The following is a 24,238-nucleotide window of genomic DNA, read 5'->3' on the forward strand; positions in this document are numbered from 1 at the left end:
ATCCCATTGCAATTGGAGATAACCTTCTTCACTATCCACTATGCCACCAATCTTGGTGTCATCTGCAAACTTGCTAACCATGCCCCCTATATTCTCATCCAAATCATTAATATAAATGGCAAATAACAGTGGGCCCAGCACTGATCTCTGAGGCACACTACTGGTCACAGCAGGGTCTGAGGACTCAGCCTTGTGGGGCACAGTGTTAAGAATGATCTGTTGACTCTAAGCAGTCCCGTAGGAGATCATCCGATTCCTCAGGCCAATATTGCATGACTTTCCTTGACAGATTCTCCTGTTTCAGTTTTTGCTCATCAGCTGGAAGCAGGAGCACAGCCTTTGTCTGGTTTGCCAAAATGTAGGCAGGCGATAGAGCAGTAGGCATTTTTGATAGTTGTGTAGCAGTGGTGTAGGATGTTTGGGCCCCTGGTGGAACAGGAGACGTGTTTGTGGTAGTATGCTCTTGGCCTGATTGAAGTCTCCGGCCACGATGAACAAGGCCTTGGGACGTTTTGTCTCAAGGCTATTTGAAGTGGTGTATATTTCATTCAGTGCAGTCTTCATGTCCACATGGAATGGGATGTAAACTGCTATCAGGGTAACAGAAGTGAACTCTCACTGAAGGTAGTAGGGCAGCATTTTAGCATCAGGTATTCTAGGTCCAGGGAGCAGAAATTTGCCAGTGTTGCTACATTTAGGCACCATGAGGTGTTGATTAGGAGGCAGGCCCCACCTCCCTTAGTCTTGCCTGAGGCCACTGTATGATCCATTCAGTGGATTGAGAAGCCGTCTGTTGTAGGACACAGTCTGGTGAAGCAGGAGTACGGTAAGAAGTCTCACAACGCCAGGTTAAAGTCCAACAGGTTTATTTGATAGCACAAGCTTTAGGAGTGTCCTTCTCTCACCTGAAGAAGGAGTGACAATCTGAAAATTTGGGCTACCAAATAAACCTGTTGGATTTTAACCTGGTGTTGAGACTTCTTACTGTGCCTACCCCAGTCCAACGCCGGCAACTCCACAGCAGGAGTGAGCCATGTCTATGTGAAACAGAGCACACAGCTCAGCATTTCACAGGATTTTCTGCTCCCAGCAGTGCCCTCGATAGCAAATATTCTGGGCAGCGCAATAGCACAGTAGTTAGCACTACTGCCTCACAGTGCCAGGGATCTGGGTTCAATTCTGGCCTTGGGTCACTGTCTGAGTGGAGTTTGCACACATTCTCCCCGTGTCGGTGTGGATTTCCTCTGGGTGCTCCGGTTTCCTCCCACAGTCCAAAGATATGTGGGTTAGGTAGATTGGCCATGCTAAATTGCTCCTTAGTGTCAGGAGAACTAGCAGGGTAAATACATGGGGTTATGGAGATAGGGCCTGAGTGGGATTGTTGTCATTGCAGACTTGATGGGCCAGATGGCCTTCTTCTGCACTGTAGGATTCTAGGATCAGCCAGCTAATCTTTCACCGACAGTGGACAGTCGACTGGTTGGTCTGAGAGAATATTTTCCACTTGCTGGCATCGAGGCCAAGGAGCAGAAGTGAAAGTGGCAACTGCAGTAACTCGTGCCAGATGACATAAACCTGGTAAAATCTACAGCACTGCGGGCTGAGTATATTTCAGAACCACTTCTGCTTAAAGCAGTTCTGTAAAATATAGGAGCTTATAACAAGCACCATAGGAATCCTACGCAATCCCAAAACCCCATTAAGGACGTTAGTTAATAAACAGCAAAAAGGATAATGGCAAAAAAAAATAGGATCCATCATACACCAGCACAGAAACACATTTAACCAGACAGCTATAAAGTACACATCGATGTGAAGTAGTATATACTCCTGCACAGGAGACATGAGTAGACCTTCAATAAATCCGAAGCAAGAGAGATTCAAATTGTGCTCTGGGATTTTGGTTTTAAAACAAAATAGGACAAAATGTTTGTATGAAGTTTCTTTGTCGATTATTTTAAGAATGGAATTAACTAATAAAAAAAGTTTGACACCTTTGTTAAATTAGCAGACAAATAAATGAGCTTTTCTATTTTGGTTTAATTTTCAGAGAACACAATTTCAATTTCCAAATTGTCCACACACAGCAGAAATTCCAGATCTCAGGCTGTTTGGTTAGAAAGATGTTCTGAATCTGAACAATAGGAACTTCACCACACATGGATTCAAGCAAACAGTAATTGGTATTTCCATAATACAAGGTTTAAAATACATCCAACAAATAATGATGACCCATTACCCTTGATTAAAAGCCAGGGCTAGAAGGCATGTGCAAATTCACCATCTCAATGTCCTTTCCTTTCCAAAGGCATATGTTTTTTTTCAAACAGAGGATATAGAAACTGACTGAAAGGACTACTTTTGCTCTAACACAGAGTCAGTCTTTTTTGTGAAGAGTGTTTGTAGGCCTTTTGGGACAGATGGAATTCCCTTTGCTTCCTATGCACCAATTCCAGCAGTCCATATCACACTCTCAACTAGTTTACAAAAATCCACAGTTTTTTCCATGACTAACAGTTTGTATTGTCATAATCCTTTGTCTCCAAACCTAATCTCAAACAGGGATGCACATATAATACAATACATCCCAGCAAATTAATACAAGGATGGACTAGAATATAATCTAACTGATCAATTATTTGTCATAGAGGTCATGCATCTTTTTTCTCTCACCAATTGAGAGGCAGCCATGAGCTTTGTGTATCCCCACGATCTTCCATTTACTAACCAGTTAACTTAATGGAAAGCATCCCAAAGTGTTCTTCTGGCAGGCAAAGATTCTATGCCAGGAGCACACATTTTGGAAATTTGTCCCCATAAAGTGCAGGCTATTTGACAAAATCACTGTCAGATAAAAATGATAAAAAGATGAGCTATTTATGATCCTATTTATGGACTACAGAATTCTATAATACAGTGCAGGAGGAGGCCATTCAGCCCATTGAATATGCACTGACTCTCTGAAAGAGCATCTTAACAAGGTCCAACCCACCTTATTCCCGGAATCCCGTGCATTTACCATGGGCCAATTCACCTAACCTGAACAGCTTTGGAGTGTGGGAGGAAACCAGAGCATCCAGAGGAAACTCACGCAGACATGGGGACAATGTGCAAACTCCATACAGTAATCCAAGGGCCGAATTAAATCCGGGTCCCTGGTGCTGAGAGGCAGCAATGCAAACCACAATGCCACTCACTGACTTGCATTTGTGCAAGGTTTCCCTTGAGCCCCAATTCTTAACTGCAAAGAGTTCATGACATACTCCAATAACACGGAGTTGAATCTCTGCTCCATCTGTTCCTGATTCACTAAACCAATCCATCCTGTTAAATCTCCCAACAGGGTTCCTCCGCTCTCTGCTTTGAGACATTACCCAGATGATATGTTTTGTGATGGCATTTCAATTAACCGAAAAGAACATACCTTAAAGATCAACTCTTAAAAATTTAAGCATAGGTTAGCCAATGTAACAAATGCTAACTGAAAATAATTTTCTTGAAATAAATAAGCATGCAATGCTTTCAACATATCACTGAATGAATAAATACCTTGCTTGGTGGAGTAGAGTTTAGGTCATTTTAATACACAGCCATATAAAACACAAATGTCTGCGGTTACTTGTGTATGTCCTTTGTATAGATGGAGGGGCAAATCAGACATTCAGGAATTTTAATTTTTCTGTTGAAGGTTTGAGCAGGGAAATTAAAATAGCAATTATTTCACATCAACACCTTTCAAAATATACTTTTACAAACCTGTTACCCATTGTACATACATTTACAGCAGTTTTACTTGAAAAGTCACACTGCTTTTAAAGGTGAATTGGACACAATGATTTGTATGTAATTACAGGCCAAACCTGTGTTTTCTGGTTGTGAAACACAAGATGGGCCATTTAACAACTTGCAAACTGCACCTATCAATGCTGAAGAAGGGGATTCCTAACCAGCTAATAAGATTGATAGGCAAAATGTAGTCTTTCAAAAGACAAGAGATCAATAAGGAATTAAATGATTCTTAAGACAAGCAGATACAGTTCATACAGATGTGAATACAAGACAATCAAAACAAGTGGTTATGATTTCAAAACATAGAATATTATAAAACATCAGCATATATGATATTTTCAAAGTTGTGTTAACTTTAGCCAAGCAAAGTTACCGAAAGGCATGGTGGTAAATGTCAATAGTTTAAAGCCAAAGGTCTGGGAACTGGTTAGTCAGCAGTAGTCCTATCAGGAAGATTCCTATAAGGGAATGTATCTTGCAACATAATGAATAGATACATTCACTGCCCAAACACAAAAGATAGATATGCCCCTGAATGCAGGAATACATGTCTATTCAACTTGCAGTGAGCCAGTAGGAACATCCACTTTGATCTTATAGTAGCATTTGCCATTACCAGGCAATGGGGAAATAGTTAGAGCCAAGAAGGGAGGCAACGTCTATATTAGTTGGACAAGCAAAGTATCTTCATGCTATTAAGTATATAGTTGGCTGAGGTATTTCAGAGATTTGTATTGATGTATGATTACTAATTCAAATTGATCTTAAGCTAATGAAAGGCGGAATTATTGATTGGAAAAAAAACTATAATTGATCTGTATTTGATTATGTACTTGAGATTTTTCAGAGAGCTTCTGTCACTCTATTCCCATGTTCATGTGAACAGAGGACGTTTGTGAAGCAACATGTGAGACACTTTGGAAGCATCTACAAATACCATGCCTTGATGAGTCTAAACTTTAGCCTTTGCCTTCCAGGGGAAAACGATCCACGACCTGAGGAAAACAGTGAGGGCTGAGGGTATGGGCTGCAAACCTAAAGGACATCAAACCTACAGAACTGAGGGCAATGACCATCACAAGAATGCCAGTCATCGAATATGAGGCGAGAGTGAGACCCTCCTGACAGTATGCATGGCATTTTGCAGGCCTGGCAAATTTCTTCATGACTTGCCAAAGGACACATACATCTATTCAGTTTCCCAAATGTGTGGCTCCAATAATAATGGTGCAGGTTATGAAATATGTCCCTCTTATATTGGGGAACCTTATGTCAGTGGGGCAGGATGTGTATTTCCTATTCTAAGGTTCGGTCTTTCCATCTTGGATTCTAGGCTTGGAGTCTGGCTCGTAGACAGACTATTAATAGGATCTGGTATCTACTATTTAACACTTGTTTATTACAGCTACATCAAACATATTACGAAGTAGGCCTGTGGCTCTTAGACATGATTCCCATCTCTCTCTCGACAGGCTAACACATGACTGACTAGTGTTAGCGGTACATCATCATCTATGTCATACAATAACATAACCCATCTGTTCACCTTTTTCCTACATTTCCGCCCCGCGAAGATGACATCCAAAAATGCGCTGGGTTTGAGAATGCAGAAGAAAATCAGGTACCCTCCAGAAAACTTCTAATGGGCCTTTTGCGAATTGAAAACAGCCAGGCAAAAATTTGGCCTAAGGTGCCTGTCCTCTGATCAACCCATCAGAGTTTCTCACATTAACCCAGCTTGCTATTTCTCTCTTCAATTTTCAAATGATTCAGAGATTTTGAATCTACAGTTTTTTTTAAAAGAACGTAGCTTCTTTAGCAAACATTTTCTAAATCCAAAGGCTACAGTCCAGGTGGGCTTTACAACCACAAGGAATAGCCATATTTATTCACAGCAGTGACTCTGCCAGTAGGGCTGTAATATAAACGGGGGACTGTTAGTGTGTCTGGCATACAGAGTCCCATCTCAAAGAAGTGGTTTCTTCCACACCGCAGGCAGCAAATATAAATCCCTACTGATGCTGATGTTGTGCGCTGTGGGACACATTTTGTTCTGGCCACAAACTGGCTTAATTCTCAGCTTGCTGATATAGGTCAGCAGTGAATTTCTATTGCTGCTTTTTTTAATGGACTGTACGCTGATATGAGAGAAGGGCCATAGACAGAACATTAAAAGTTTGGGACATTAATTATGAGCAACTGTATTTTGAGGATTTTGCATAAAGAACCTGGGACAACTTATATGCTCTATTACTTGAAGGAGATAAATTGGCAGGACTTGCAGAAAAAGAAGGGGAATGGGACTAATTGGATTGCCCCTTCGAAGAGCTGGCATGGGCATAATGGACCAAATGACTTCCTACTCCATTGTTCTATTCTGTGATTCTGAACTCAAATACTGTACATGAGGTGATTTCAGCATTTCCCCCAGTGTACTGAAACCCTTATTGCAGTAGAATGGAAACTTTTAAACATGTGCTGGTTAACGTCGTGTAACTGCATCCACTGGAATTAATATCACACTGTAAAAAATAAGGATGCAGAAAGCTTTTGGACAAGCCACTCTGAAAATCTCATGATTGTCATATAAACAACTGTAATCTGCAGAGGTGCAAATCATTTCAAGGAAGGTTTAAAAATATTTTTTATTGAAAAGGGCAATAATAAATGGATTTGATCAATAATGTCAAGAGACCATTGATCGTATCTACTTACAATCCCAAGTTAAAACATGGGATCACCCAATTCCTTTCAACCTTTACTTTTAGGATGTGGTCATCTCAACGCAAGACTTTGTAAAGGATTTCTCCTAACTCAACAATGGTTATTTCTATTCAGTTACAGAGGCTGGCTACATGCATGTGTTCACAAAAGGAAGGGAAACAGTGCTTTTGCCAAACAGGAAGATGGCTCCAATTCAATTATTGCCAGTATGTTTTGGCACCACCAGTTAATGTCAAAAGATTTCTACTGAATTTTCTATCTCTGCGATAAGAAAATAGCAATGGATCTTCCCAAACCTACTTCCTTGTGAAATCAGTGCCCTTTTATTACAATAGCCGCAGAAATTTCAGAAAATTTGGAATAGTTTTGAAAGTTTGTTTATTATTGTCACAAGTAGATTTACATTAACACTCAATGATGTTACTGTGAAAATCCCCTAGTCACCACACTCCAGCACCTGTTCGGTTATACTGAGGGAGAATTTAGCACGGCTAATTCAGCTAACCAGCACGCACTTCGGACTGTGGGAGGGAACCGTAATACCTGGAGCAAACCCACACAGACACGGGGAGAACATGCAGATTCTGCACAGCTAATGACCCAAGCCAGGAATCGAATCTGGGTCCCTGGTGCTGTGAGGCCCAATTTTAGGAGCATTTTAAATCCAGTAAAGGAGGACAAAGAAAGTGATAAAAGGAGAATAGGATATCACTGTAAACTAGCAAAAAAACATAAAAATAGACCAATAATAGATACGTTAAAAGGAAAAATTATCTAAGACAAACATGGGTCATTATAAGCAGAGTCAGCAGAATTTATAATAGGGAATAGAGAAATGGTACAGAAGGCAAATGATTAATTTGTGTCAAACTTCACTGAGGAAGATGCAATAAAAGTTTTCTAGAAGAGTTCCAAAGGACTAGGGAGAATGAGGAAATGAAGGAAATTAGTATTAATAAAAACGTCGCATTAGAGAAATTAATATGACTGAAGGTTGTTAAGTCCCAAGGACCTGATATTCTACATCCCATTGTTGAAAGAGACAGCTATTGACTTGATGGATGCATTCATGATCATCTCCCAAAATGTTATAGATTCTGGAGCACTCCTTGCAGATTGGGAAGTAGCAAATGACACCATACTATTTAAGAAAGGAGGGAGCGAGGAAACAGGGAATTCCTAACATTTAGCCTTACAATCAGTAGCAGGGAAAATGCTCAAGTCTATTTATTCTAAAGGAAATGATAAATGAACACAAGGATAATAATGATTTGATTGGGCACAGTCAACATGGATTTATGAATAGAAATCATTTTTGACAAACTTAGAGTTTTTTGAGGATGTTACTAACAGAATTGATGAAGTGAAGGGTAATTTTTGAGTTGGCCGGCCATGGCTTGTGGGGGATACACAGTAAGAAGTCTGACAACACCAGGTTTAAGTCCAACCGATTTATTCGATAGTAAACTCTCAAGCTTTCGCAGTTTACCTCTCTGTCAGGTGAATGAAGAGTTCTGGCCTCAGACAGAGCATATAAAGCACAGACAGTGGGGGATTGCAAGGACCAGTGCCTGGGCCCCAGCTATTCACAATGATTTGGATCTGGGGACCAAAAGTTTATGGATGACAAAAAACTAGGTTGGAATGTGTGTTGCGAGGAAGATATAAAGCGACTTGAAGGACATTTGGACAGACTTAGTGAGTGTTTTAAGTTGATTAGTGCTACATGTATGTTTCAGTAACACTTAATTAAGATACTATGAAAATACTCTGGTTGCCACGCTCCAGCACCTTTTTGGGTACACTGAGGGAGAATTTAGCATGGCCAATACACCTGACCAGTATGTGTTTTGAACTGTGGGAGGAAATCGGAGGAAATTCACACAGACACAGAAAATGTATAGATTCCATACAGATAGATAATCACCCAGGCTGGGAATCAAACACGGTGCTGTGAGCCAGCAGTGTTAACCACTGTACCACTTCTCTGTGCCACAGTGCCTCTGAATGGACAAGAACTCAGCAGATAGAAAATAATGTGGAAAAATGTGAAGTTATCCACTTTGGTAGAAGGAACAGGTGTGCAGGGCATTTCTTAAATGGTAAGAGATTAGAGAGTGTCAATGTACAAAGGGACCTGGGTGTCCTCAACAGTAAGTCACTGAAATTGCAGGTGCAACAAGCAATTAGGAAGGCTAATGGTCTGTTAGTCTTTATCGCAAGAGAATTTGATTACAGGACTAGTGAAGCCTTGCTTCAATTCTAGAACTTTTGTTAGACCACACCTGAAGCCATGGTCTTGGTCCCCTTACTGTGGGAAAGATATTACTGCCATGGCGAGTATGTAACGAAAGAGGAAAGCCATTTAGGACTAGGTTTAGAAGGTTTTCTCACTCAGAGGGTTGTAAGTCTTTGGAATTCTTTAGCCTGGACAGATGTGGAAGCTCAGTCAGAGTATATTTAAAGCAGAGATTAACAGATTTCAAAAACCAATAACATAAAGGGAGATGGGTATAATAGAAGGAAAAGGCATTGAAACAATGATCAGCCATCATCATATTGAATGGCAAAGCAGTCTCGATGGGCTGAATGGCCTGTCCCTATGTTCCTAAAGCCTGGTGTCTCTAAAATAAATAATTTGCATTGCTTTACATGAATTTGGGATATCCCGAAAAGTGTTTTACAGAGAATGAGGTACTTTTGAAGAATAGTCAGTATTGTAACATTGGATCTACATTGTTGAATATCCAGGAGCCAATTTGTGCTCATCAAGCTCCCACAAAAGAATAATTTTATAAACGATTAATTAGTGTGCTTCAGATGTCGATTGAGATAAATGCTGACCAGAACAACTCCCCTGTGCATCATGCCATCTTTTCATTGACCAGCAAGGACAGACAATGCTTTGTTTTACAATTACTCTGTGAAACAGGACCTGTGACATTGCAGCAGCCCCTCGGTGCTATGCTCAAGAGCCAGCCTAGATTTTCTCAAATTTCTAAAGGGCCTTGAACACAAAGGGCGAGATTCCCCGGTTTCCCAGCCGTGTGTTTCCCGGTGGTGGAAGGCAGCGTGCTGTCCACAGCTTCTGATCCTGCTGCTTTCAGTAGGATTTCTCAGTGACGTCACCTCACGTCACTGCGCAACTTCCGGGCAGGAATGTACTGTTGGTAGGGCCAGAGAATCCCACAGACGTGAACAGCCGGAGAATTCCAGCCACAACCTTCTGGCTTAGAAGTGAGAGCACTACCCAAGTTGTAATCATTTTAGAATTTTGACAGGTTTGTGATTGATGGTCTTTTTTGCACACCGTAGACAATAATACATTCATTATTCATCATTTCAGCTTTGGCCACTCACTCTCCCCACCCCCCCTCCCTCCACAAGGATCTTTGAGCTGATATACAACTGGGCCTCTTCTAAGCAGAGACCCTGAGTTAGGACCAATGGTGAAATCATTCCTAGCTTATTTATGGACAATTATATTGACACAAAAGCACTGCCCATTCCGCTCCCTATAAGAAACTGTAAGTAAGCCTGTTGCTGCAGACCTTTGACTCTTTTGTTCTGCTTTGTGCTACTAATAAACATTTACAATTTAAAATAGGGGAGTCAGAATGATCATGAAAAGCTCTCGGCTTTTCATAATACACATTTGAATCATTTGTGTGAATCAATGCTTTCATTTGAAAAAGAATAGGAGTGTCAAACTGGCTTGTGTACATCATGATATTTATCTACCCACCCCCCTCCTACCCCAACACACCCTCACGCCAGTGAATGCACAAAGATGTTTGTATGAAGTAGGGCGGCTCAGGTGGGGCTGGAATGGTGACAATGGTTTTTTTCACAGTAACTTCATTGCAGTGTTAATGTAAGCCTACTTGTTACATTAATAATTAAACTTAACTTAAATGGCTCCACAGTGAATAGCATCTACACCTCGAACACCCTTCTGAAGAGCCCCAATAAAAATTGTTCAATGGCGCATGACTGCAGGCTTTTAATAGCAACACATGTAATCGTTTAGCCCTTTATTTAACATGGGATTTCTTTTATCTGACCACTCTCTCTTACTTTCCCTATACAGTTTAAAGCACATTTAGTGATATATTTGTCTATCTGCACTGGTTTATGACAGTAATCCATGATAAACATATGTACGTAGAGATGACGCACAAGTTTCACCATGTTAAACATAAGGTTAAAAAAAGACAACTAAAATATTTGTTTAGGGTGGAGGGTTTTGCAGTTCTAATATGACCTACGTGGTGAGTGATGAAAACAGATATTAATCGAGCCAAAAACTAGGACAATATATACTTGAAACAAAACTCTCAGTACATTAAAAAGCAAAAGGTATGTCTGAATTTAAACTAATCTCAAATGCATCTGAACCAGCAAAGTATTTCAGAACAAAACTGAAGTTTCATATAGTTCTAAGCTACATGCAGAACCGCCACATAAACCTGTAGAATTGATCCAGGACAGAAATACAGAGCATATTAATCCACATCAGTAAAAGAAAGATTCTGTAAAATATCAACCCGAAATGTAGGCCTGATTTTAACCCATTCAAAACACATCCACTTTGCAGAGTTAAAATCAGGCATGCTGACTCGGTTTCCCTCTCCACAGACGCTATCTGACCTGCTGAGCATTTCCAGTATTTGCTGTTCTATTGTTAAAGAAAGGTGTATAGGGCTTTGGTGAGGCCGCAGCTGGAGTACTGTGTGCAGTTTTGGGCGCCGTACTTACGCAAGGATATTTTGGCCTTGGAGGGAGTGCAGAGGAGGTTTACTAGGCTGATACCGGAGTTGAGGGGGTTGAGCTATGAGGAGAGGCTGAATAAATTAGGCTTGTACTCGTTAGAGTTTAGAAGAATGAGGGGAGATCTCATTGAGACCTATAAGATGATGAATGGGATGGATAGGATAGAGGTGAAGAGACTCTTCCCGCTCAGAAAGGATAGTAGGACTAGGGGGCACAGCCTCAAGATAAAGGGGGGGCGGTTTAGAACGGAGTTGAGGAGGAACTTCTTCACTCAAAGGGTGGTGAATCTCTGGAATTCTCTGCCAGTTGAAGTGGTGGAGGCTGCCTCGCTAAATATTTTTAAGAAGCGGGTTGATGGGTTTTTGATAAGAGAGGGGATTAAGGGTTATGGGGAGAGGGCGGGAATGTGGAACTGAGCCACGACAGATCAGCCATGATCTTATTGAATGGCGGGGCAGGCTCGAAGGGCTAGATGGCCTACTCCTGCTCCTATTTCTTATGTTCTTATGTTCAGGTATAATCTTCCTCTAGAATTGGCCAAGAATCGAGCTCCCACCTGAATTATTTGTCTGTCTTTTCCTGACACTGAAACAATTCTGAATTTTCAGCTTTCTGTGCTTTCACTTCAGGTATTGGCTGATTCTTCTTATCCAAACAGATGAACAATGTATTGTATATTTTCATTTAACAGGAGGATAGAGCAGGATTAATTTTACATTCCCGCTTCTGCCAGAAATACAAAATTGTGTTGACAGCACAGTTCACAGCAGTTTGCTCATGTCATTTTAAAGGGCCCTTATACCGTACACCTAAAGCACCATACATACAAGCATACTGTACACCTAAAGCCTCTACACACATTCCAGACACCTAAAAGCTCATATACCTAAGACACTGTACACCTATATATATATATACCCATACCACTGTATATTTCTACAATACACCCAAAGTACAGCACTCCCATACTGTACTCAAAAGCACCATACAGCTATACCGAACACCTATACTGTGTACCTACAGTCTCATTTTGGTTCAACAATCAGCCAAATCCCATTTTTCACAGAGACTTCTCAGCCTTTTGGTCAAGATCAAACCCTAGAACAGGTACAATGCATTTTCTTGTCAGCTTGGATCTTGTATGGCTCTCTTGCAGGGACTATGAGTTGGATTTGAATTTGAATTATGTTTTGGAGCAGACAAGAGATGGATTAAGGGCTCACCCTGTCCACTTGGCGCATTGACTTTGTAAAATTACAAATGGAGTAAATCAAAAAAAGAAAATTTTCAGAGAGATACTTTCCATAATGATATTTAATTTAGGCACCAGCATAGTTATGAACAATCTTTCACAATTTAGCTTTGGGCTACCATGAAATCTGCTGCAGGCTTTTTGAGTATAATTTTTTAAAATATTCATTTTATAAATATTCATGCATGGGGGCATTGCTGGTGAAGTCAGAATTTAATGCCCCATTTCGAATCACCATTGATAAAGTGGTGGTGTCCTGCCTTCTTGGTCTGTTGCAGTCCACGTGGTCTAGCTTGTACACTGACAGTGATGTTAGGGAAAGTGTTTCAGGATCAGAGAGGATGAGGGAACTGCGATATAGCTCCAACTAAGGATGATGTGCGACTTGGAGAGGAACTTACAGATGGCGATGTACATGTGTGTGCGCTATCCCCGGCCTTCAAACTGGTAGTGGTTGTGGATTTGGAAGGTGCTATTGAACAGACTTTGGCAAAATGCTGTAGTGTGTGGTATAATGTGCCCTTACCTCATTTGCTTGTTTTCTGAATGTATAGTCGTCAAATGATGTATATTTGATAACCACTCATTGTTGATACTCTCTTTCTATGTTAGGGTTACAATCTGTTTGGAGTCTAAAAGATAAGTTTACTGTTCTAGAATTGTATTCCTCCCCCACCCCCCCTTCAGTTTTGTGTGGCTATTTCCAAAGATAAGTTTATCAGTAAATCTTAGAGTCTGACAGGTACAATATCCATACAGACATTCTATTAATACTTTGATGATGTCAGGTGGTATGTTGATTCGGAGAACAGAGTGCAAAAATCAGCACAGACCTATCGGGATGAATGGCCTGTTTGTGCTCTAGATTTCATGTATTGGTTAAAATTCTGGTCTCATTATTATAGCCATCAGTCCTGAGGATTCGTAATGCAAGGGGAAATTTTAGTCACGTGCGCCGCTGGCTGCAAACCTCCCCTGGCAGTATGAATTTGTCCGATTCTCAGCATGGTGTCAGTATAGGGTAATTCAAAGTCAGCATAGGAAAGCCAGCTGATGTTCCAACTACCACACCCCAACCAGGGTGTGTCAGTCCCTCACGTCCAGCAGCTGGAGCCCACTGCCCTGGATGAAATTACCATTTTCTTGCCTTTACCTATTCTCTCTCTACAATATTGCCATTTGATCCAAGCTATGACAGTGTGCCACTTTCTGCACTATATGCAAATTTCAAAATTATAATAGCCTGGCTCTTATGATCATGAAAGCCACTCAATGCCTACACTCACCTACACAGTCCAATAAAAGATGATTCTTTGGTTTTGTATATAAGCGATATATAACCAATGATCTAAAGTCTCCTCCCCCTGCCACTTCAGTCAAGGGTATGTTTTTTTTTCATTCATGGGATATTGGTATCACTGGTAAAGCAAATCAATTTCTTTCAGTACTGCGCGTTCTACACTACAATTATGGCTAACATTTACCATATTCATTACAGCCCAAATTCTCCAATCTCACGTGGTCCCCTACTGCTGCCAGCGAGTCTGGAGAACGTGGCACTCAGCCAAATCTCCGTTCTCAGCAGCGGGACTGGATAGTTCCATCCGCAGGTGATGTTGGAGAATTACGGCCTACATGTCAAACACAGCCAGAGGGATTTTGCACTGGTTATACTCCCTTGGTGCACAATGATGGAGGGTCTGAGATACGATTTTTTCGCCATTGTACCTTTGCTTCAAGCTTTAGTTCATCCCTTAGTATATAGTCTGGAACTCAGAATATGCCAAACCCAGATGTGTTCTGTCCACAATGGGATGGATAAAGATAACCTGGCAAATCATCCATCAAACTTCTCACCTCCCATCACCTTGCTGCTGATTGCATCATTATTCAGCACTGCACCTGGGACGTTAGATCCATAGAATCCCTACAGTGCAGAAGGAAGCCATTTGGCCCATCGAGTCTGCACTCTTTCTGAAAGAGGATCTTACCCAGGAGAAAACCCACACAGGCATGGGAATAATGTGCAGGCTCCACACAGTGACTCAAGGCTGGAATTGAACCTGGGTCCCTGGCACTGTGAGGCAACAGGCAGCATGGTGGCACAGTGGTTAGCATTGCTGCCTCATAGCACCAAGGACCCGGGTTCAATTCCAGCCTTGGGTCAATGTCTGTGCAGAGTCTGCACGTTCTCCCTGTGTAAGTGTGGGTTTCCTCAGGTGCTCCAGTTTCCTCCCACAGTCCAAAAAATATGCTGGTTAGGTGCATTGGCTTAACTAACTTCTCCCTCAGTGTACTCAGAAAGATGCCATAGAATGGTGACTTTCACATAACTTCATGTAAGCCTATTGTCATACTAATAAATAAACTTAAAAACTTTAATCACTGTGCTATCATGCCAAGAGATTTTGCTGTATCCACTGTGCCCAACTATCTCATTATAATCAGGTGGAGTGAATTAAAAGTGGTCTCCGTCATCATTAAGGATGAAAATGTTAATGGAATCTGCTCCTTTTATTAGTTGTTTAATTGTTCAATCGTGATTGGTTGTGGCAGGACTGCAGAGCTTTCATCTGATCCATTGGGTCTGGGATTGTTGAATTCTTGTCTATGCCAGTTGCTTTGCTGTTTATCACAGAATCCCTAAAGTGCAGAGGGAGCCATTTGGCCCATCAAATCTACACCGACTCTCTGACAGAGCATCTACCCAGGCCCTAGTCCCATAATCTCACATATTTACCTCCTCTAACCTACACATCTTGGGACACTAAGGGGTAATTTAGTGGCCAATCCACCTAACCTGCACATCTGTGGGCTTTTATGAGCTGAAGTAGGCATCAACTTCACTTTGGGATTACAAATTAATCCCCTCCTTTTTTATTTATCACAGACATCTGCACTTATGAAGCCAGTGTTTTTTGCTCGTTCCAGAAGAAATGTTCAGGATCCTTGAATTCCATCACAGTGACAGCTGCCTCTCAATGATGCCACTCAGCACCTCTGCCAGCTTCCTCATGAAGCTCTGCAATCTCAGTGCATTGTCACAACTGCTCTGCCCATGACTAGTAAAGTGACAGCAGCCCTCAAATATTATGCCCCCAAATCCTTACAGGATGCCATGGGTCTTCTGCACCATATTAGCCAGGGAGCCATTGGGCTATAAGTTATCCAAGTTGCTGACATATCTGGCGAGCAACTTTATCAAACGCTTCTAACATGATCCAATATTAACCTTAAATGGATGACTGAAAAAAAACGAGTAATTACAATCCAGAAATAATCCTACATTTGTTTCCTCAAGTTGCATTTTCAAATTCATTTGTATACATAAATGAAACAAACAACTGGGAGTTCCTTGTAAATGTTCCAAAATCCTGCCTTTCCTCCTCGCATTGTTTGGTTTGCTATTTACATACCTCCATTGCCACAAGTCATTCCTCAGCCAGAGACCTGTTCTCTGGTCTCTGCTATTCCAAGTCTATAATTGACTACTACGATTTGCAAGCTGGTGGTTGGTTCACATCCTTTAACTTGTCACCTTCAGCTATGCATCTTTCCCCACTTCCCTGGCTGAGAACAAGAGCTTGACCTGGCATGAACTATGTCGTACCACGGTGCAGAGTGCAACCACATGCCAGGATGTTGTGATTATAAAGTTACTCATTGCAAATCTTACTCAATAGCAAATATGTTTATTTTCTGATGTCACCATTGCACAGTGTGGGTGTGGTACGCTCCCTCAATGCACATTTCTTCAATTTGCTGGATCCTGGTCTTCAGCAGACTATTGTCATCATTTAATTAACAAAACAAGGACCATTGCCCTTTAAAACTTACTTCTTTCAAAGAACAGAATCTGTATATCTAATCAGCAGTGGAGCTTTGCACAACTTGCTTTGTGGAATCTTCTCAGATTGCACCAATGTTTGGAACTGTCTGTATGCCTTCGATGGATGGGTTAAACATAGTGTCAACCATCACTTACTGAAGTAGAGCTGTTGTGGTATCTATCTGAGCATGTGACAGCTTGGCACATCAGCACAGCCACTACCGGCATTCATATTGTCAGCAGTCAGGCTCAATTTTGAACTACATTAGCTTTCATGACAGTTTTCCCCACCTGTGCCCTGTTATCATCTTTTAGTAGTCTTAGGAAAACACTGGTAGGTTTTTACAGGCTAGCAAGTCTATTGTAGAACTTTACATGATAGAAGCAGTTTGGGTTTGGGGTGGAGTGGGGTGGGTAGGGGCAGGGAAGATAATGTTTCTTGGAAGTTTTCAATCAGAAAGATTAATTCATAACAGCTATCTGCTGAGATAATCTTGTATCAAAGGCGTTTTGAATTGATGTCAGCCTACTACACAAGAAGACTTGAAATTTGTTATTAATTAAGCAACCTACCCAACTCGGAAAGGCCATAAGGATCGTTCTTCTGACCAATGGCCACATACAATGCTGGAATACTGGCTGTCTTGGGTAGTGAGGACAGTTGATTGTAGGGCTGGAGGAGATTACAGAGATAGGGAAGGTTGAAACCATAAAATCAATATGAAAAAGTAAGTAAAAATGTTAAAACTAAGGGACTGCCAGATTGGAAGCCAATATAGCTTAGCAAGTACAGAGATAGTGAGCGAACAGAGCTTGGTGCAAGTCAGGTTATAGGTAGTAGAAGTTTTGGATAAGTTCATGTTTACCTAGAGTGGAAAATGGGAAGCTGACCAGGACAGCATTCTTTAAAAAAGGCTAAAAATACATTTAACCAGGAAGTTACAGAAATGTTATGATGATTTGTTTGTATGCCAATGATTCATTTTCATTGTTAGCACAATATTTGATTACAAATCTAATTGATCTGAAACCTTCCTACTTGCTTAGTCACTAACTCCCAAATGATTCAGACCAATTGTTTACCTGGCTTTGATCACGATTCATTCAGGTACAAATTATTCCTGCATCTACCATTTATTTGACAGCCAGATACACATCAATGTTTCTCCTCCCAAGTACAATGTCTTTATTTCAAGTATTTCAAGAATAATTTCAAGAATACAAACAACTCAAGGAAATCAGGATTGCTAAACTGTCAAAATTATGTTTAGCTGGATTCCTAAATGCTGAATACATCAGTGAAATGAGTTGAACTATCCCCATGCTTATACAACAATACTATGATGTGTCAGTGGTACAGCAATGGGCAAAATCTGCTTTCTTCACTCTTGGGAGCAAACACTGATTGTTTATTGTGAGTGACTTTAAAAAAAGTACAAAATATGGGACAAGTTCTTTTGATAAATGCATTGACTATGCTAAATTCTCCTTCAGTGTACCCAAACACAGCGGGCAGTATAGTGGGACAGTGGTTAACACTGCTGCCTCACAGCGCCAGAGACCTGGGTTCAATTCTGGCCTCGGGTCACTGTCTGCGTTGAGTTTGCACATTCTCCCGACGTCTGCGTGGTTTTCCTCTGGGTGCTCCGGATGTGCGGGTTAGGTTGACTGGGCATGCTGAATTGACCCCAATGTCAGGGGGATTAGCAGGGTAAATATGTGGGGTTAGAGTCTGGATGGGATCATGGTTGGTGCAGACTCGATGGGCTGAATGGCCTCCTTCTGTACTGTAGGGATTCTATGATTCTATGAACAGGTGCTGGAGTGTGGCAGCTAGGGGATTTTCACAGTAATTTCATTGCAGCATTAATGTAAGTTTACTTGTGACACTAATAAATAAACTTTAAATGGTTATTGAAGCTCCCACAAAAATATTCCAAAACTCAAAAGGGCTGAACTCATTTGAATTCAGAGCTGGGCTGATTTGGTTTCAGGCAAGCTATCAGTGAAAACAGAGCCATTTAAACAGAGGAAAACGAGCATTGATATCGCACCTCCAAAAACCACAGGACATCCCAAAGTATTTCACAGCCAATGAAGTACTTCTTTTGAAATATATTCACTGATGCAAGATAGGAAAAGCAGCAGTCAAATTCACACAGCAAGCTCAACACAAACAGTGGTATGGTAATGATTAGATAATCTGCTTTTCTCATTTTGATTTAGGGATAAATATTAGCCAAGAGCATCCCCTCTCCCTCTTCAACATAGTGCTACAAATCTTTTCCATTCACCTGAGAGGCCACAACGGGGCTCTATTTAACATCTCATCTGAAAGATGGTACCTTCAACAGTACAGCACACCCTCAATACCGCACTGGAATATCAGTTTTGATTTTTGTGCTCAAGTCCCAGAGAAGAACTCAAACCCATAACGTTTTGATTCACATTTGACAGTTTTCTGTGCATATTCCTTTTCTGCATTCACAATGCCACATGAAATATCACACACAAAACATTGATCCACTTCCATATTTCGCTGTCTTATTTTGCCGCAGATCTCAATTGCAATTCTCCAGCCCTTGAGAGCAAAGGGGAGTGAGTAACCCATACATGTTCAGCACAACATCTGTAGAACCATCTGTTAGCTAAGGACTGATCTGGGGAGAGATGGAAATGCAATTCAAACAATTTGTTTCTTTTTCTAAAATCTGAGTTCATATTGTGATTTTGCAATAATGAAAAGTGCATATTGGTTTATGTACCTGGCTGAAAAAAATCAGTTAATAGCCTTTGGATTTTACATAGCATTATAAACATTTTAAAACTAATTTAATCTTATGCCTGCTCCCTTAATTCTTGAGTGCAGGAGGTTGGGTGATGATGAAGTTGGAGCTATTCAAGACAAGGTTTTGAAAATAACAGTTCCCATTTAGTTTAGTTTATTTGTTTCACAAGTAGGCTTACATTAATACTGCAATGAAGTCAATGTGAAAATGTCCTACTCGCCACACTCCAGCATCTGTTCAGCTACACTGAGGGAGAATTTAGCATAGCCAATACGACTAACCAGCATGTATTTTGGACACTGGGAGGAAACCGGAGCATCCAAAGGAAATCCATGCAGATGTGGGGAGAATGTGCAAACTCCACACAGAGAATTGAACCCGGGTCCCCGGTGCTGAGAGGCAGCAGTGCTAACCACTGTGCCACCATGTCACATTGGATCCACTCTCTAATCTGTAAGCATCGCTGTAGAAGTGCTGGTGACTGTACCTTACTGATTTCAGAGGTAGAGTATTTGCATTTCTGTCTGCTTCACCATGGGAAGCAGAAATTAGTTTACTTTAGCCGCACTTTGAAAAAGCTGACTGAAATTCCCCTTGTAGTGAAATCCAGAGTTAGCATAACTGAAGATTTATTTTGCTCTTCCTCTATTTTTGTCTGCCAGCTAAAATACCAGTAGAGTCGTTCTTATTTACTTACCTAGAGTGATGGATTTCACTGCAGTCCACAGTTAAGCTGGGTGTCATTAATCAATGTAGTAATGCATTTTTTTTACACTCTTGGGCAAGTCGGATACTGGATTGAGATGTTTAAGTATTCGAGACTGAAAAGTCACAGCCCCATCAATAAGCAGTTTGGTTCGGAGCGCAGGATGAGGAGACAGGACTTCATTGTGGCCATTCATGGGACTGGATTCAGTCAAGTTAAAAAGTTAGGTTCTGTTGGACTACTGAAACATTTTAAAGATATTTATTTTTACAGTAAAGCATAGCAAAGGACTCCCACTGCTCCCTCCATAAATACAACCTTTAAATCACATTTGTTTAAAGTTATCTTTAGCAACTTGCTGCATTTTAAAGGTGGCTTCCTTATAAGGATTCTATTTTCTCAATTACAGAGGGAGACATAAACCATGTCTGTTATAACAGAGGTCACAGTATATCTGAATGGCTTAGAATAAGCTACCATAAGCTACATTTAGAATAAGCTAACCAGATGTTCCAGTTTAACACAGGATAGTTCCATTTTTGATAATATTATCCTGGTTATATTTTTCTTTGGTGATCCGATTGCCTGGTTTTAATTTTTAAATGCTACTAAAATTTGTTCCTTTTCTGAAGAAGTCAGTTGATCCCAACTGATCCACCTCCTTCACTCATCACCCTATATTTTAGGAGTCTGACAGTTCATTGGTGTTTGTTAAGAATCCTCCCTCTTTATGAAGAATTGTTTGGCAGATCTATTATTTAAATAAGGAGAGGAGCCAAGGGACAAAAGCTTTTTCATCACAATGATACCACGTGCAAATGGTGGGTTGGTGCATTTTATATTTACAACATTGCCTTGTGTCAGAAAAGGGTCAGCAAGAATATTTTTCAGAGATTATTATGTTCCTTTTAAAAAAGTACCCTCATCACCATGACTCCAACCACTTTACGTTTCCTAGTTATTGCAGTAGAATTTCCTGGATTCAAACTTTCGAAATTTTGCCAAATTGCGTTATGAACTTTATCTTTGCACACCAATGAATGATATTAACTTTTACGGTAGTATTTGAGGGAGAACTAAGCTAACTGCCACTGCACTGCATGCTAACAAACAACAGCACAGGCTCACATTACTTTTCCTCTGCTCTTTCTCAACAAAACCATCCAAAAGTCTTCTGCAGAGTGCTGTTAATGTAAGCAAACAATCCACCTTTTCTTCTGTTAATAAATGTTTCTGTGGCACTCGACGTTCCTGCCTTTCCACACCCAGCCCCAAGGCTCTTTGTCAGGGCTGTTCAACTTGCCCAAACAAGACAGAAATTTGGAAACATAATCCACCCATTCCTGCACAGTGAAACCAAGCAACCACTTCTGTATGCAAACTAGGTGGATGGGGAGGCAAAGCCAATAAACTGTGAGCAATTGTCCAAAGGCATTAACCAATTGGGTCGCGTAAATAACTACAGTTTGATCAGGCATGAAGAGAGAAACTTGCTGCATTTTACTCATCATTCTTCTTCCCACTAACTTTCAGTTGTGGCCAAAACAAAATGTCAATCAAAATATAAATATAAAAACACAAAAAGAAACTTGATAATGCAGTCAGTTCCACATACACGCACAGGATTAAAAATGGCACACTCTGGAGGAAAGTCGCTTATTTGAAGTATTCTTACTTCAAGAAGCTTCCATGTAATATAATTGAACGTGCAATTGTTTTTGAACACCAATGTCTCCACACTAACACTTCTGAAACCAAGTGCACCAAAATCGGGAAGCGACAAAATGAAAGCCAATGTTCATTTAAAATATTTCTGAAACTGTTTCGTAAAAGCCTTAGGAGAAATAAAGACATTTTCTGCAGGATATTTTCTCAGCTCAAATTGTGATTCACCTCCAGTGCTCCAAGATCAAATTTCATTCAGTAAAATGTTTACCCAAAGGACACAATGAACCAAATTGGCACCATTTCCCATCCCAGCTGCCCCACAGCAACAAGACGACTTTAGATGTACTTTGTCTAATTATTACACAAAACTGGCATATGATTCACATGGATTTATGAAAGTCCATTGTAATCCAAACTAACAGTAATTTTGCAACAAGTTCAATAAGAATGGATGCTATTTGCAACAAGGCAAAACAATAGAAAAACTATTTTGCAAACAAGCAACTGCCCATTTAGCAAGTCATTTTAGAGATGCCATTTGTGTTAGGATAAATTAGAATTTGCTTTTTTTTTTGACAGGTTAAGTCTTGCCAAAATTAGTCACAATACTTCAGGATCATCCTAGAGAGGGAGAAGTGATGGCATAGCAGTACTGTCACTGGACTCATAATCCAGACACTCAGGTGAATGCTCTGGCAACCTGGGTTTGAATCCCAACATGGCAAATGGAGAAATTTGAATTCAATAAAAGTTGGAATGAGAAGTCTAATGATGACCATGAAACCATTGTCAGTTGTTGCAAAAACCATCTGGTTCACTAATGTTCTTTAGAGGCAGCACAGAGGCACAGAGGTTAGCATTGCTGCCTCACAGCGCCAGGCTCCTGGGTTTGATTCCCAGCTTGGGTGGTCTGTGTGGAGCTTGCACATTTTCCCTGTGTCGGCGTGGGTTTCCTCCAGGTGCTCCAGTTTCCTCCTCAAGTCCAAAGATGTGCAGGTTAGTTGGGCAATAAATAGCCCCTTGGTGTCAGGGGGACTAGCTAGGGTAAATATATGGGAGTATGGGGATAGGGCCTGCATGGGATTATGGTCGGTGCAGACTCGATAGGCCGAATGACCTCCTTCTACATGTAGGATTCTATGAGAGCAAAGGAGAAGCCCCAGCTTCTATTATCCACCATTGCCTTAGACCTCTCTCGCCTAACCCCTCCACTCTCACTTTTAAGTACAAAAGAGCTTGTGAACTTTGTCAATCAGATTAAAATTTACCAAGATCAGTTCAGCTATTTTTACTACTTTCCCCTTTCCCCATCAAACCACAGCACCTCCCAAGCTTCTGATCTGGGCATGAATCATGTCCTCCAGTTTCTCTACCATTTCCTCTCGGACCTCAAGCTCAAGCGCATGGGACAGCACGGTGGTACAGTGATTAGCTCTGCTGCCTCAGTGCTCGGGACCCAGGTTCAATTCTGGCCTTGGGTCTGCACATTCTCCTGGTGACTGTCTGGGTGACCCGGTCCTCCCCCCCCCCCCCCTCCACAGTCCAAAGATGTGTGGGTTAGATTGGTTAGCCATGCTCAATTGATGCTCATGTCAGGAGATTAGCAGGTTAAATAGGTGGGGCTACGGGAATAGAGCCTGAGTGGGATTGTGTTTGTTGCAGACAGCATGGGTCAAATGGCCTCCTTCTGCACTGCAGGGATTTTATGATTCTATATATTGCCTGCGTGACCCACCTCTATTACACTGACATGATGTTCATTCCACAGTGGACCACCAGCTTCCTTTCTATCCTCTATGCTAATTGATACTGTAAATAGATCGCAGTCTTCAGGCACTGTCTGTTCCCATTCAAAACCACTGCCATGAATATTTGGTCCCTCTGTCCTTGCTTACTATTGGCCTGTGTCCTCTCCTTTTCTCTCCAAAGTCTCTGAATGCGTGTGTTTTTTTTTAAATTAGTGACACAAATAGGCTTATATTAACACTGCAATGAAGTTTCTGTGAAAATCCCCTCATCGCCACACTCTGGCACCTGTTCAGGTACACTTAGGGAGAATTTAGCATGGCTAATGCGCCTAACCAGCACGTCTTTCGGACCGTGGGCGGAAATCGGAGCACCCGGAGTAAACCCACGTAGACATGAGAAGAAAATGCAGACTTTGCACAGTCAATGACCCAAGCCAGAAATCATACCTGGGTCCCTGGTGTTTTGAGGCAGTAATGCTAACCACTGTGCTGTCCACCAAAACCCAGTGTCCATCTTTCCTGCGACTCACAATTTAATTATCTCCTGATCAGGTTACCTCCCCTGCCACAATCTCAGAATGACCGTAATGGAAGAACATAAGAACATAAGAAATAGGAGCAGGAGTAGGCCATCTGGCCCTTCGAGCCTGCCCCGCCATTCAATAAGATCATGGCTGATCTGTCGTGGCTCAGTTCCACTTTCCCGCCCTCTCCCCATAACCCTTAATCCCCTCTCTTATCAAAAACCCATCAACCCGCGTCTTAAAAATATTTAGCGAGGCAGCCTCCACCACTTCAACGGGCAGAGAATTCCAGAGATTCACCACCCTTTGAGTGAAGAAGTTCCTCCTCAACTCCGTTCTAAACCGCCCCCCCTTTATCTTGAGGCTGTGCCCCCTAGTCCTACTGTCTTTTTTGAGCGGGAAGAGTCTCTCCACCTCTATCCTATCCATCCCATTC

The 24,238-nt window shown here is 41.3% G+C and overlaps 1 protein-coding gene across 5 annotated transcripts in view; it reads right to left on the reverse strand.

Moving 5' to 3' along the window:
* LOC145343059 (Krueppel-like factor 3) overlaps positions 1-24,238 on the reverse strand; it is a 92,374-nt gene that overhangs the window by 50,599 nt on the left and 17,537 nt on the right. For 2 of the 5 annotated variants that reach the window (XM_080188872.1, XM_080188902.1), the window contains exon 3: positions 16,941-17,040. The exons of the other annotated variants lie outside the window; for them this stretch is intronic. The gene's annotated coding sequence lies outside the window, so the exon portion shown is untranslated. The remainder of the gene's footprint in view (positions 1-16,940; positions 17,041-24,238) is intronic. 5 annotated transcript variants of the gene reach the window in all.

Source organism: Carcharhinus amblyrhynchos, chromosome 1 (assembly GCF_965287045.1).
Source record: "Carcharhinus amblyrhynchos chromosome 1, sCarAmb.v2.hapA, whole genome shotgun sequence".
In the NCBI taxonomy this organism is placed as follows: Eukaryota; Metazoa; Chordata; class Chondrichthyes; order Carcharhiniformes; family Carcharhinidae; genus Carcharhinus; species Carcharhinus amblyrhynchos.